At 37.4% G+C, this 11,590-nt stretch overlaps 1 pseudogene across 1 annotated transcript; it reads left to right on the forward strand.

The window, feature by feature from the left end:
- Positions 1-228: 228 nt before the first annotated feature.
- LOC149816436 (DNA repair and recombination protein RAD54-like) lies at positions 229-11,187 on the forward strand (annotated as a pseudogene). The gene is made up of 9 exons (XR_016427597.1): positions 229-716; positions 7,975-8,355; positions 8,456-8,542; positions 8,668-8,908; positions 9,033-9,114; positions 9,229-9,285; positions 9,383-9,469; positions 9,980-10,104; positions 10,780-11,187. The product of XR_016427597.1 is annotated as a DNA repair and recombination protein RAD54-like (transcript).
- Positions 11,188-11,590: the final 403 nt, after the last annotated feature.

Genomic DNA, 11,590 nt, shown 5'->3' on the forward strand with positions numbered 1-11,590 from the left:
CATTTTTAGTGAAGCAGGTCAAACCTCAGGCCGAAATTGGTCATTACTGATCCAATTGGCCCATCTGGGCCAAAATGCACTATGTTCAACCCACATTCCCCCAAACTCGAGTTTTATATTTTATTTGCTAAAACCCCCTCCAGAAATGAGGCGCCCAAAGAAAAAGTTAGTTTTAATCTCTTTTCTGAAAATTCCAAAAAAGAGGCTCTTTTGCTTAAAACCAAAGAGATGCCCAAGAGAGGGGCGTCTTTGCCTAGGATTTCGTGCCCTAGGAGCCCGATTCTTGCTCCTTCATCTTCTTCCCCAGCCGCCCCTTGCAGCCACCTTCTTCATCATCCATGGGAGTTGCAGAAAAATGCAACCTCCATTGGAGCTGCCGCCATCCTTCCCTTCATTCTCCTTCTTTTCCATAACTTCCCTTATTCTCCCCTTCTTGCAGCTGAAGGTTCATGTTGTTGTTGCAGGGTGAAGCTGAGCATGGAGTACACCAGCTGTGGAAGGGGTGTTGTCTGCCCCTCCACAGCCAGTCGGTTCTTCCCCTCCGGCCCTCTACACCACCAGAATCACGCCATACTTCGGGGTACCTTCATCCGGCGATTCCCAACATCCAACAACAAAGAAGACCAGCCCAGCACCACCGAGGGTCATTTGGGCACACATCCCAGTCAATTTCCGCTCCCCGTCTACCCCTCCATTCGTCGGACGTCCAGATTTAGGTACATCTTCTTCTTTTCCCCTTCTTTTAGATAAAACCCCCATTTCGTGTGCATGTTTTTTTTCTGTTTTTGTTGCCTGCGTTTTCCCCTGTTTTCCAACCTTAGTGTCAGCGTGTTAGTGCCCAAACCAGCACTGCAATTTGAATTTAAGATTTCATTTAAAATTGATTTGCATTTTGTAGATTGTAAACTCCATTTGTGCTGTAGCGTCCAAGTCGGCTGGACTTGTTCCAATCGGCTCGAACCATTTGCTTTAGTATCTAGTAATTAAAATAGCATAGATTAATGAGGTGTTATTTAGGTTTAAGTAGTTTTAGTCTTGCAGCCTTGTTGATCGCTGTTTTGAATTGAAAGGCAATCAAGTCACAAAAATCAGGTAGATTCATGCTACCTGATTTAAGTGTCTTGAGCATTGTAGATCAACATAATGAGTTTAGTTTTTTTTTTTATTTAGTTTAAGCAATAAATTCTGTTATGGCTTGAAATCTGTAGGCAGGGAATTAATTCGTAATTTGGTTATTACTATAGGTAATTTTAATGTCCACCCGATTTGGGCGTTTTGCAATTCCTGACATAGGTTATTATCTGCTCTGTGTTTGCCTTTTTAGCAATAATGTTCAATAGTTTTATCTGTTAGTAGTGCATGGATTCGATAGTAGCATTGGTTTTATGTGCTGAATGATATTCATGAACTCGTTTAATTGGTGTGTTGGCATTAATTAGGCGTGCTTGCATAAATAGCCGATGTTAGTATTTTATAGTTGACTAATAACTGTTAGTGAGTTGTTTCCAGCATGCTTTGGTTGCTTAATAGCTAGCGGAGAAGAACTAAGTAGTCTAGGTAATCTAAATTAGCTATAGTTAGTTTAACTCTAGCCTGAGCATTGCTTAGAAGTAATTCCTTGTTAGTTATGTTAATTAACATAGATAGTTATTTGATGTTTCCTTCCCTTAATGTGATTGAATTTATTTACTGATATTTAGTTAGTTTTAGCACTGTAAATGACTGTAAGCACAGGTGTTTTAAGCAATAGTGCATACATCACGTTCATTCAAGTGAATAGTGTACTGAAATAGAAACCCAGTTTTTGCATTAATTTTCACTCGTTACCTTGTGTGCAATATTCTGAGTTTTCTCAAAATTACTGTTCTATGCTATTCATTAATGTGTTTACTGTTTGCAAACAAAAAATAAACTCATTTCGAGTTGATTTGGTTTGCCTTTTTAGCGTTTTACAAAAGTAGGTTTTTCGCGATTTTAGATTTCGGGTCAAACGGTTTTAGAATTTTGATCGAACTTGAAACGTTTATATCCGGAGTTCCCAGATGAGTTTTTCAATTCCGTAAAGTCTGACAGACTCTTTAGTCTGTCAGAAAGAGAACAAAAGAGAAATACTTAGAATCAAACTTAGTCTGCCCCTTCATACTTCCTGTTTGCGATAACCTGTCAGAGTCCCATTTGGCACTATTTAAGGGCAAAACAATTATTTAGCTAGTTAGTTGTTTTTCGTAATTTTTCATGTTTTCTAACATTTAGTAATATACTAACAATAGTTAGACTAGTTAGAGTTGATTTAATTAGTTAGCTTAGTTAGAAACTATAGTTTCAGTTTTCTTTGTTTTTAATTGTAGTTTAATTTAATAATTAGTTCAAAAATAGTTGTAGATGTAACTTATAATTAATTATTGACTCCATACTGACTCTTTATTTTCGTTGTTTTAGGTTGATAAGTTAGAAACTGATCAACAGGTGTATTCAGAATATGAGTGCGAATACACGTGTGGCGAAAAAACAAAATTACCCCTGGCGATCCGGAGAAGACTTAGCAACCATGTTTCAGTTCATTTTCATTTTTAGATTGTCATTTACTTAAAATTGTAATGTTAACGTAGTTGTAGACATCTTTGTTATTAATAAATTGAAGTTTTAGATTTAATTCGAATGTATCCCGTTCCCTGTGGATTCGACCCGTACTCGCCACGAAAGTGGAAAGTCGGTTTATTATTACTTGATTGGTGATTTTCCAAAATGATTTCAATGATAAAATAAGGTTTTAAAATAACACTTACAAAAAGAACCATCATCAGGCAAATCCATGCCACGATTTGTAGACTCATCATGTCACGATTTACAGGCAAAATCTGGTTATGATTTACCTGATGTAGTTGTAGGGATTGTTACGATTTGTAGACATCCGTAGGAGAGAAAACACGATCAACACAGGAATTTTATATGGTTCGGTCGATATGACCTACATCCATGAAACAACTAAGCCACCCTCAAAGTGTTTTTTTGATAGTCTTTATAGCCAGAGATACACGATTTTTATAGAGACGTAGATAGGAGAGGATAAACACTCCTAAGAAAGGTAAGACCAGCAGGATAAGGATATCTTGCTGGATTTACAGGGTTTATCATAACAACCACTATGAATCACGAGATATCAGGCTCAGTCGTTATAGAGCCATATTTTTAATACTCCCCCTCAAGTGGGGCGAAGATGTCATACCAGCCCCACTTGTTTATGATTCTTAAAAATTGATCGCGAGATAATCCTTTAATCAATGCATCAGCTAGCTGGTTCAAACTTTCTGTAAATGGAGTTTGAATTTCACGGTTCTGAACCTTCTCACGAACATAATGGCAATCAATTTCAATGTGTTTTGTTCATTCGTGAAAGACAAGATTTGTAACTATATGAATCACAACTTGATTGTCGCAGTACATAGAGATTGGTAGCTTATTCTGAATTCCCAGATCCTTTAGCAACATTTTTGTCCATGTGATTTCACTTGCTATTGAAGCCATAGCTCGGTATTCTGCCTCTGCGCTAGATCGAGAAACCACGTTTTATTTTTTGCTTTTCCAAGAAATCATATTCCCTCCTACGAAAATACAGAAGCCCGTAGTAGATCGTCTATCTTGAACATCCCCTGCTCAGTCTGCATTAGAGTACCCAACTATATCACAATGCCCAGATTTCTTGTACCATAAACCTTGACCAGGAGCCCGTTTAAGATACTTCAAAATTCTCTCTACAGCTTGAAGATCATTGTGAGTAGGAGCGTGTATAGCTTGACTGTGTAGGCTATATCAGGGCGAGTGACCGTAAGGTAGATAAGTCTTCCCACGAGTCGCTGATATCTGTCCTTATCCTTAATAAGCTCCGCTCTTTTTCCTGTTTCACATGGAGTTTCAACGGCTTTGGCTCCAAGCTTCTCTGTTTCCTTGAGGATATCCAATGTGTATTTTCTTTGAGTTAAGAAAATGCCCCTTTTTGAGTATGCCAACTCAATTCCGATAAAGTATTTAAGCCTCCCCAGGTCTTTGATGTCAAACACTCTATGTAGGTATTCTTTAGTACTGGTAATTTTTTCCTTGTGATTCCCAGTTAGAACAATATCATCCATATAGACCAAGACTACAATGATGTTAGGACCAATTTTTTAATAAATAAAGTGGTGTCACCAGCGTTTCGAAGGAAGCCATTTTCTTCAAGAGCTGAGTTCAGCTTAGAGTACCACACCTGTGGTGATTGTTTTAGACCATAAATGGTCTTCTTCAACTTGCACATAGCATTGGCTTTTCCTTCATCAGGGTGCCCTAGAGGTAATTTCATATATACTTCTTCTTCAAGCTCTCCTTGAAGAAAAGCATTTTTGACATCAAGTTGGAACAAATCCCATTCAAGGTTACACGCCACCGAGAGAAGAATTTTAAGGGTATTCATTTTTGCCATAGGAGCAAAGGTCTCAGTGTAGTCGATCCCTTGTGTTTGGGTATATCCCTTGGCTACCAAACGAGCCTTATACCTTTCAACTGTCCTATCACTCTTATATTTGATTTTGAAGACCCACCGACATCCAACATTTTTTTGTCCAATAGGTCGAGAGACAATCTCTTAGGTTTGATTTTTGTGAAGAGCATCCAACTCTTCTTCCATAGCTCTGGCCCATGTTTTTTGAGTTTTGGCCTCTTGAAAGGTTGCTGATTAATTTGACTCAGATATGCAACATACCTTGGTGACAATTTGTCATAGGATATGTGTTTTTCTAAAAGGTGAGCAACTGAATATGTAATAAAGTCTTTGAAAATGAGCAGGAGGTCTTGAAGTCCTCTTAGACCTTCGAAGATATGGTTCATGAATGGGGGACAAGGTCGTCTTCTAGATTGGATTCCACAGTCTCATGAGAGTCTTCAAAAAATCTATGCATGATAATAAAATCATCCATACATCCCAAGTTGGGCAAAATCGGGTTTCTAACCTCTATTCCATTTTCACAATTTTGTTGTGAGAAGTATGGCACTTTTTCATTGAAGTTGACGTCCCTTGAAATAGCATTTTTGAATCTTTAACATCAAAACATTTATATCCTTTTTTGGGTTATCGAGTAACCAAGAAATACACATTTTTTTGCACGAGGGCTAAGCTTATCACGGTGACGGGGTGAAATCCACACAAACACTTCGCATCCAAAAGTGCGTAAGTGTTCCATTTTGATTTTCCTTCCCTTTAAAATCTCTAGAGGAGACTTTTCTTGAAGGTTTTTTGAGGGGAGTCTATTTATCAAGTAGCAGGCTGTCAAGGTGGCTTCGTTCCAAAAAAATTTAGGGACATTACTTTGAATCATAATAGCATGAGTGACTTCAAGGAGGTGCCGATTTTTTTTTTCTGCAACCCCATTTTGTTGAGGTGTTTCAACCCACGTGGTTTGATGATCAATGCCATGAGCCTTTTTTAATTCATCAAAGGCTTGATTTTTGTATTCTTTCCCATTATCTGTTCGGAGAGCCTTGATTTTGACGTCAAATTGAATTTCCACAAACTTGTAGAACTCTTTAAAGGTAGTCAAAGCTTCATCTTTAGATTTTATGAGGTAGATCCATGTGCATTTTGAAAAATCATCAATGAAAGTAATGTAGTGTTTGAAACCACCATTAGAGACTATAGGGGATGATCCCCAAACATCACAATGAACTAATTGAAATGATTTATTAGAGAGTTTTTCAGCTAATGAAAAGGTAATCTACTAAGTTTTGCATACCGACAGACATCACATAAGGTAGTGTCAAATTTGGCCTCGAGGATAAGAGACTTTAATGCCTTTTTCGATGGATGCCCAAGATGATGGTTTCATAATTCTCCATTATGCTTTTTCGTGGTTATGAAGGCTTTATGATTCTGATTTTCACTCAAAAAATAAAGACCATTAACGCACTTTTCTTCACCAATCATCCTCTCGGTCTGTCGATCTTGAAAAACAACATTAGTTGGAGAGAAGACCTTATTACAATCTATAGCCTTTGTGATTTGAGATACCGACAGAAGATTAGAGGCTAATGTGGGTATAATAAGAGATTTGCTAAAACTGTTACCAAAAAAATCTTTAAGCTTAAAGCTGTTGATTTTGATTTTGAAACCATCAGCTAAGGAAATGAAACTGTCGCTTGTGGAATTTTTGTTATGTAAATCGGACTTGTCATTCATCATATGTTGGGAAGCTCCAGAATCTATAATCCATTAAGAGTTAGAGGTCATACCTAAAGGAGCAGATTGAGAGTCATTCTTAACGATCGCTAATGCTGCCATATTATTGCCATTTTTTGCAAGAGATTGAAGCAAATGCGTCAAGCTCTCAATAGTAAGCGGTGTTCCACTGAGTTCTTTTCCTTTCCACCCGGCTATGAGATCATCTTGATTTTTGGTCCCCTGTTTCTCAACTGACACCTGATAAGCCTCATGATTTTTATTTTTCATATTTTCTCGCTTTCCGACAAGGAACCAACAGCTTTCGCGGGTATGCCCCAATTTTTTACAATGAGTGCACTTAACTCCTTTCCCCCTGGTTTTTGTTGTTGGGAAACTGTTGCCTTGATTCATTCTTACTTATCGTAAAGGCATTTTTTTTCTTGTGCCTCAAAACTATCCGTATTGTCTTCTGAGTTCATTATATGCTTTCGGGCTTCTTCTCTCATAATTAATGAGCAAACTGTGTTTAACGACGATTATAATTGAGTCATCAAAATTTGACTCCTCAAATTTTCATACTTGGGTCCCAAGTAGGCCAACATTTGGAAGATTCGTTCTTGTTCTCTTTGTTTTTTAGCATCTAATGATTTACTAAAACTTATGGTGTATGAGTCCAACTCATCCCATAAACCTTTGATTTTTGCATAGAATTCACTAAATGCGGTCTAACTGGTTTTTTTAAGGCTACGTAATTCTTGGGTTATTTGGAACATTCTGGCAATATTATATTGTTCTCCGGACATTCCTTTAGCAACCTCCCATATTTTTTCAGCCGTATTTAAGAACAAAAAACCATTTGCGATCTTAGGCTCCATGGAATTAAGTAACCATGACATTACAAGATGGTTGTTTGATTCCCATTCTTCATGTGTCAGATCACTTACATTGGGTCTCATTTTTTTTCGATCACATAACCCCATTTCATTTTGCTGCTCAGGAATAAAGTAACAGCTTTGGACCAGTAATTGAAATCATTCAGAGATACATTCGTGATTTTGAGATTTGGACTGGCCTGTTCTTGAATCATGATTTTTTGAGGGTCGATCTGGCTTCCATTGTTGCTTGCGTCTGTCATGGAGTCGCCCATTCTGCGTCCTCAATAACCTGACTCTATACCATGTTACAATTTGTAACAATCTTATGTAGCGATTTGTGTGGTGCAACTACTACCTTGGTACGATTTGTAGAAATCATCGTGTACCATGATTTACAGGCAAATCCATGCCATGATTTGTAGACTCATGTCATGATTTATAGGCAAAATCAAGTTATGATTTACTTGATGTAGTTGTAGAGATTGTTATGATTTGTAGACATCCTCAGTAGAGAAAACATAATTAAACACAAGAATTTTAAGTGGTTCGATCAATATGACCTGTATCCACAAAACGGCTAAGCCACCCTCAAAGTATTTTCTTTGTTGTCTTTATATAGCCAAAGATACACGGTTTTTATAGGCAAAGAGGAGAGGATAGACACTCCTAAGAAAGGTAAAACCAGCAGGATAAGGATATCTTGCTGGATTTAGGGCTTATCATAACAACCGCAGTGAATCATGAGATATCAGGTTATAGAGCCATATTTTTAACAAATTCCTGAATCGTTAATGTGGGTTAGCACTTTTTTATATATTTATCTACTTTTTGCTTATATGTTCATGTTCTTGGTTTTGTGCGAGAGAATGAAATGTATTGTTTGTTTTTTGGGGGTTTTTCTTTCAATTTTAGAGGTAACTTGGTTGTAAGAAGGCAATCGTTGCTACCTAGGGTTTTATCAATGCCGGAAGGGGCTGCAGTGGCTAGAAGACCGTTTAAGCCTCCGTGTAGAAATGGGTATAGTGATCAGAACGGAGAGCTCACTCGCAGGCTATGGGCTCGGAAGAGGTTTGTCCCATGGGGCTCTTCGAGGCCAGCATTGTTTGCGATCACAAACTGCTTGAACATACCAAAGGTCCCGACGAAGGATGTTGTGGAGGAGACGCAGCCTCTGCCACCTGGGATTGAGTCGTTGGTGCTGTGGCAGACAGAGGATTTGGACGGTGATGCAGGGAATTCTCCATCAGTTGTGGTTGATCCGCTGTTTGTTCGTCTCCTACGGCTCCACTAAAGGTTGGTTTTCAGATGACCATGTTTGTAAATCAAGCAGATGTTGATGCCCTGGCAGAAATTGTTCACCATGTCCTCATTCCCTCTTTCTTTCTGAATGCAGAGAAGGTGTACAGTTTATGTTTGAGTGTGTTGCTGGGTTGTCAAAAGAACCTGGTATAAACGGGTGCATTTTAGTGGATGATATAGGGTAAATTTCTGATCTTTATCACATCTTCAACTGATTAAAGACTATTTTATTGTTTCTTGTGTTTATCTGAGATGAGGAATGTCGATTGTTTCTAGCAGCTGATGCCATCGTCATGTCTCTTGTAGTTTAGGGAAGACATTGCAATCAATGACGTTGCTATATACCCTCCTTCGCCAGGGATTTGATAGGAAGCCATTGGCAAAGAGAGTAATGATTGTCACTCTGACAAGTCTTGTGAGTAATTGTGAATCCGAAATAAAAATGTGGCTTCAAGGGAGAGCCCAACTGATTTCTTTGTGTGAAACTACCAGGGCAGATGTTGTTGCGGGCATTGACAATTTTTTGGCACCTTGCAGTCGTTATGAGGTAATGCAGCTGTAGCGTATGTGGATCCATCTCTGGCATGAAAGTTCTTTTGTGATTCATGCTTCTGCTGATATCAAGAATCTGTTATTTTCAGATACTAATAGTCTCGTATGCATTTATCAAGGTTTGAAAAATCTGGATGCTGTGATCTGTTAATCTGCGATAAGGCTCATCGGTTGAAAGATGATCAAACTTTAACACACAGGGTATAAACTAGTTCTCTTTTGACAGCTACTTTTTCTGGTCGTCTTCTGCATTTGTCTCTCTTTTGGATTATCGTTTTCGATTTTCTGGATGAGCTTTTGTTGCTTCTTTATCAGGCATTAGCATCCCTTCCATGCAAAAGACGAGTTCTTTTATCGGGGACACCAATGCAGGTGCATGCATTTCCATGCTTAATGGCTATTTGAACGTCAGAAGCTTTATTTATTGTTCTTTATTTACTATTTACTAGAGTTTCTGTATTACTTGCAGAATGACCTTGAAGAATTCTTTGCCATGGTTAACTTCACTAATCCTGGGGTTTTAGCGGATGGGGCATATTTTCATCGGTATTATGAAGTGAGTATTTTTTTTGAAACATGTCTTCCTCTTGCGACATTTTATAGAAGTCCATGATGAATATTTTATTAATCTTCAATAGAGTGAAAGGGATGGTTTTTGCTTTAACAGACCCTCATTCTGTCTTGGTAGGCAACTGCAAATTTTTTAATGCCAATGAAAATGCAAGACCATGGATCATGTGAAACAAGAAAGGGCATTTCTCAACTTCATTTTTGTTTCTTCTTTCCTTGAAAATCAAACAGGAAAAAACTTCTATTAGAACAGGAAGACTATATTGCGCATGTATCAAAAATGTCATTTTAATGTTCATGCTAGTCTTAAATGGCTAGAAACCATCCCATATTGGTAGGCAACTGTATTTATAGTTGACCATTCTTGCATGTGTTCTGTATCACTGCATCACTTGTTTAATTTTATTCATATCACGCATTTGAGTTGTTTTTTAAATAAATGCATCTGTTATGGTACTTTTTTCCTATGTCTTATACCATTGTGGACACTTGTTAGACTTTTATTTGCATCATGTTTGAGTCGAGGCACCAATTATCATGGGAAGGGCGCCTAATGCAACTGCAGATGAGAGACCATTGGGGCTGTAGAGATCTGCTGAGCTTAGTACAAAAGTAAACCAAGTATGTTTTTATGTGAATCATAATTTCTTATATCTGTTAACTGCAGTCATATTCTAGCTTGTTTGTGAAGTTATAACTTATAATAGTTACTCAAACCACTCCTTTATGTCTAGATTCAATTGGGGGTTGTGAATACAGTGAAAAAAGATCAAGTGATTATCATACCTCACAGGAAGAACATAACGTTTGTTAACTTGAACACAGAGCAAGTATGATCAATATGCTAATGTGCAATTTAACCATGAGTTTTCTTGCTGTTTATATTCAGAAGAACAAATGCCTTGTTTTCAGAGCACCTACCACCAAAGTATGTTAGTTCATCCACTGTATCTATCATGATGTCTCTAACTATCTTATTTCCACTGGTTTGGAGTGAACAGTAGCTTGTATTATGCACAACACTTGTAAAGGAGCTGATAGTATATTTTTGGTATATGCCTGTGATTCAGTCAAGTGTCTTGATGGATCCGTGGTTGAAACATTGTCTTTATGGATTGGATGGATTGCTTTGATGCTACAACATATTTTTATCACATAATCTCTCTCTCTCCCTCTCTCTTTTCTTGAATAGTTGATATTGAACATACTTCAATTTTAATATAATAGAACTTGTTTAGTTCAATACAAGTTTTTAAAATATTTATTTATTCCCCTTGCATCTTTTTTCCAATTTAGTTGTTGGTGTCTGCCAAGGATTCAATGCAATACTTCAACTAAAACAGAGGCTTCTGTTTTGCTCAGAGGATGATGTGGAAGGTTCACCATACTAGATTTAAATGATCATTTCTGGCTATTAAACATATCAGTTAAAGTACCTGAATTTGTGTGTTTATTGATCAAGCTCTATTTAAAGCAAGTTGATTGCCAATGTGCTCAACCAGCGGTAATCATGAAGCTCTATGGGTAATTGTGTCCCTTGTAATAAGGATGATTCCCTCTTCTTAGGGGATGCATTTGCAATTTTTGGTGTTTATGGAAGTTATCACACTTTGATGTTGTGTTATTTTTCAAATAAAATGTTTTAATGATTAATAGATGTAATTTATTTGTTATGCTTTCTATTGATTAAATGAGTTCTTTTCATCTGCATATTACTTCCACTAGTTTCCCCAGAATCCTTACTTCCTAAATGATTCCTTACATGTGTCTTCATTTCTTGTGTTTCATATCTTACAACCATTGCTTTTTGTTTCATTTTCAGCATTGCTTGTTGCTTTTGCGTTGTCCACTAGTAGCTATTGTTTAAACTTTTAAACATCAAGTTGCTTTGGATCCTGGAAATGCAATCTATTTACGTATTTGTTCTGGCTATTTTCGGTGTCCCTTTTTAAACCACTTGTCATTTGCATTTTCATTCCCAAAGCAAAGCAAACAGTACATCCCATGCTTCATTGAATGCATATGTATGCATTCACTATTAGGAAAGGATGCTAAAAGAAAGCATCAACACATTATTGTGACTTCCTTACCTATAAGGCATTTTTGC

The sequence above is a fragment of the Nuphar pumila genome, chromosome 14, assembly GCF_984573655.1.
Source record: "Nuphar pumila chromosome 14, dmNupPumi1.hap1.1, whole genome shotgun sequence".
In the NCBI taxonomy this organism is placed as follows: Eukaryota; Viridiplantae; Streptophyta; class Magnoliopsida; order Nymphaeales; family Nymphaeaceae; genus Nuphar; species Nuphar pumila.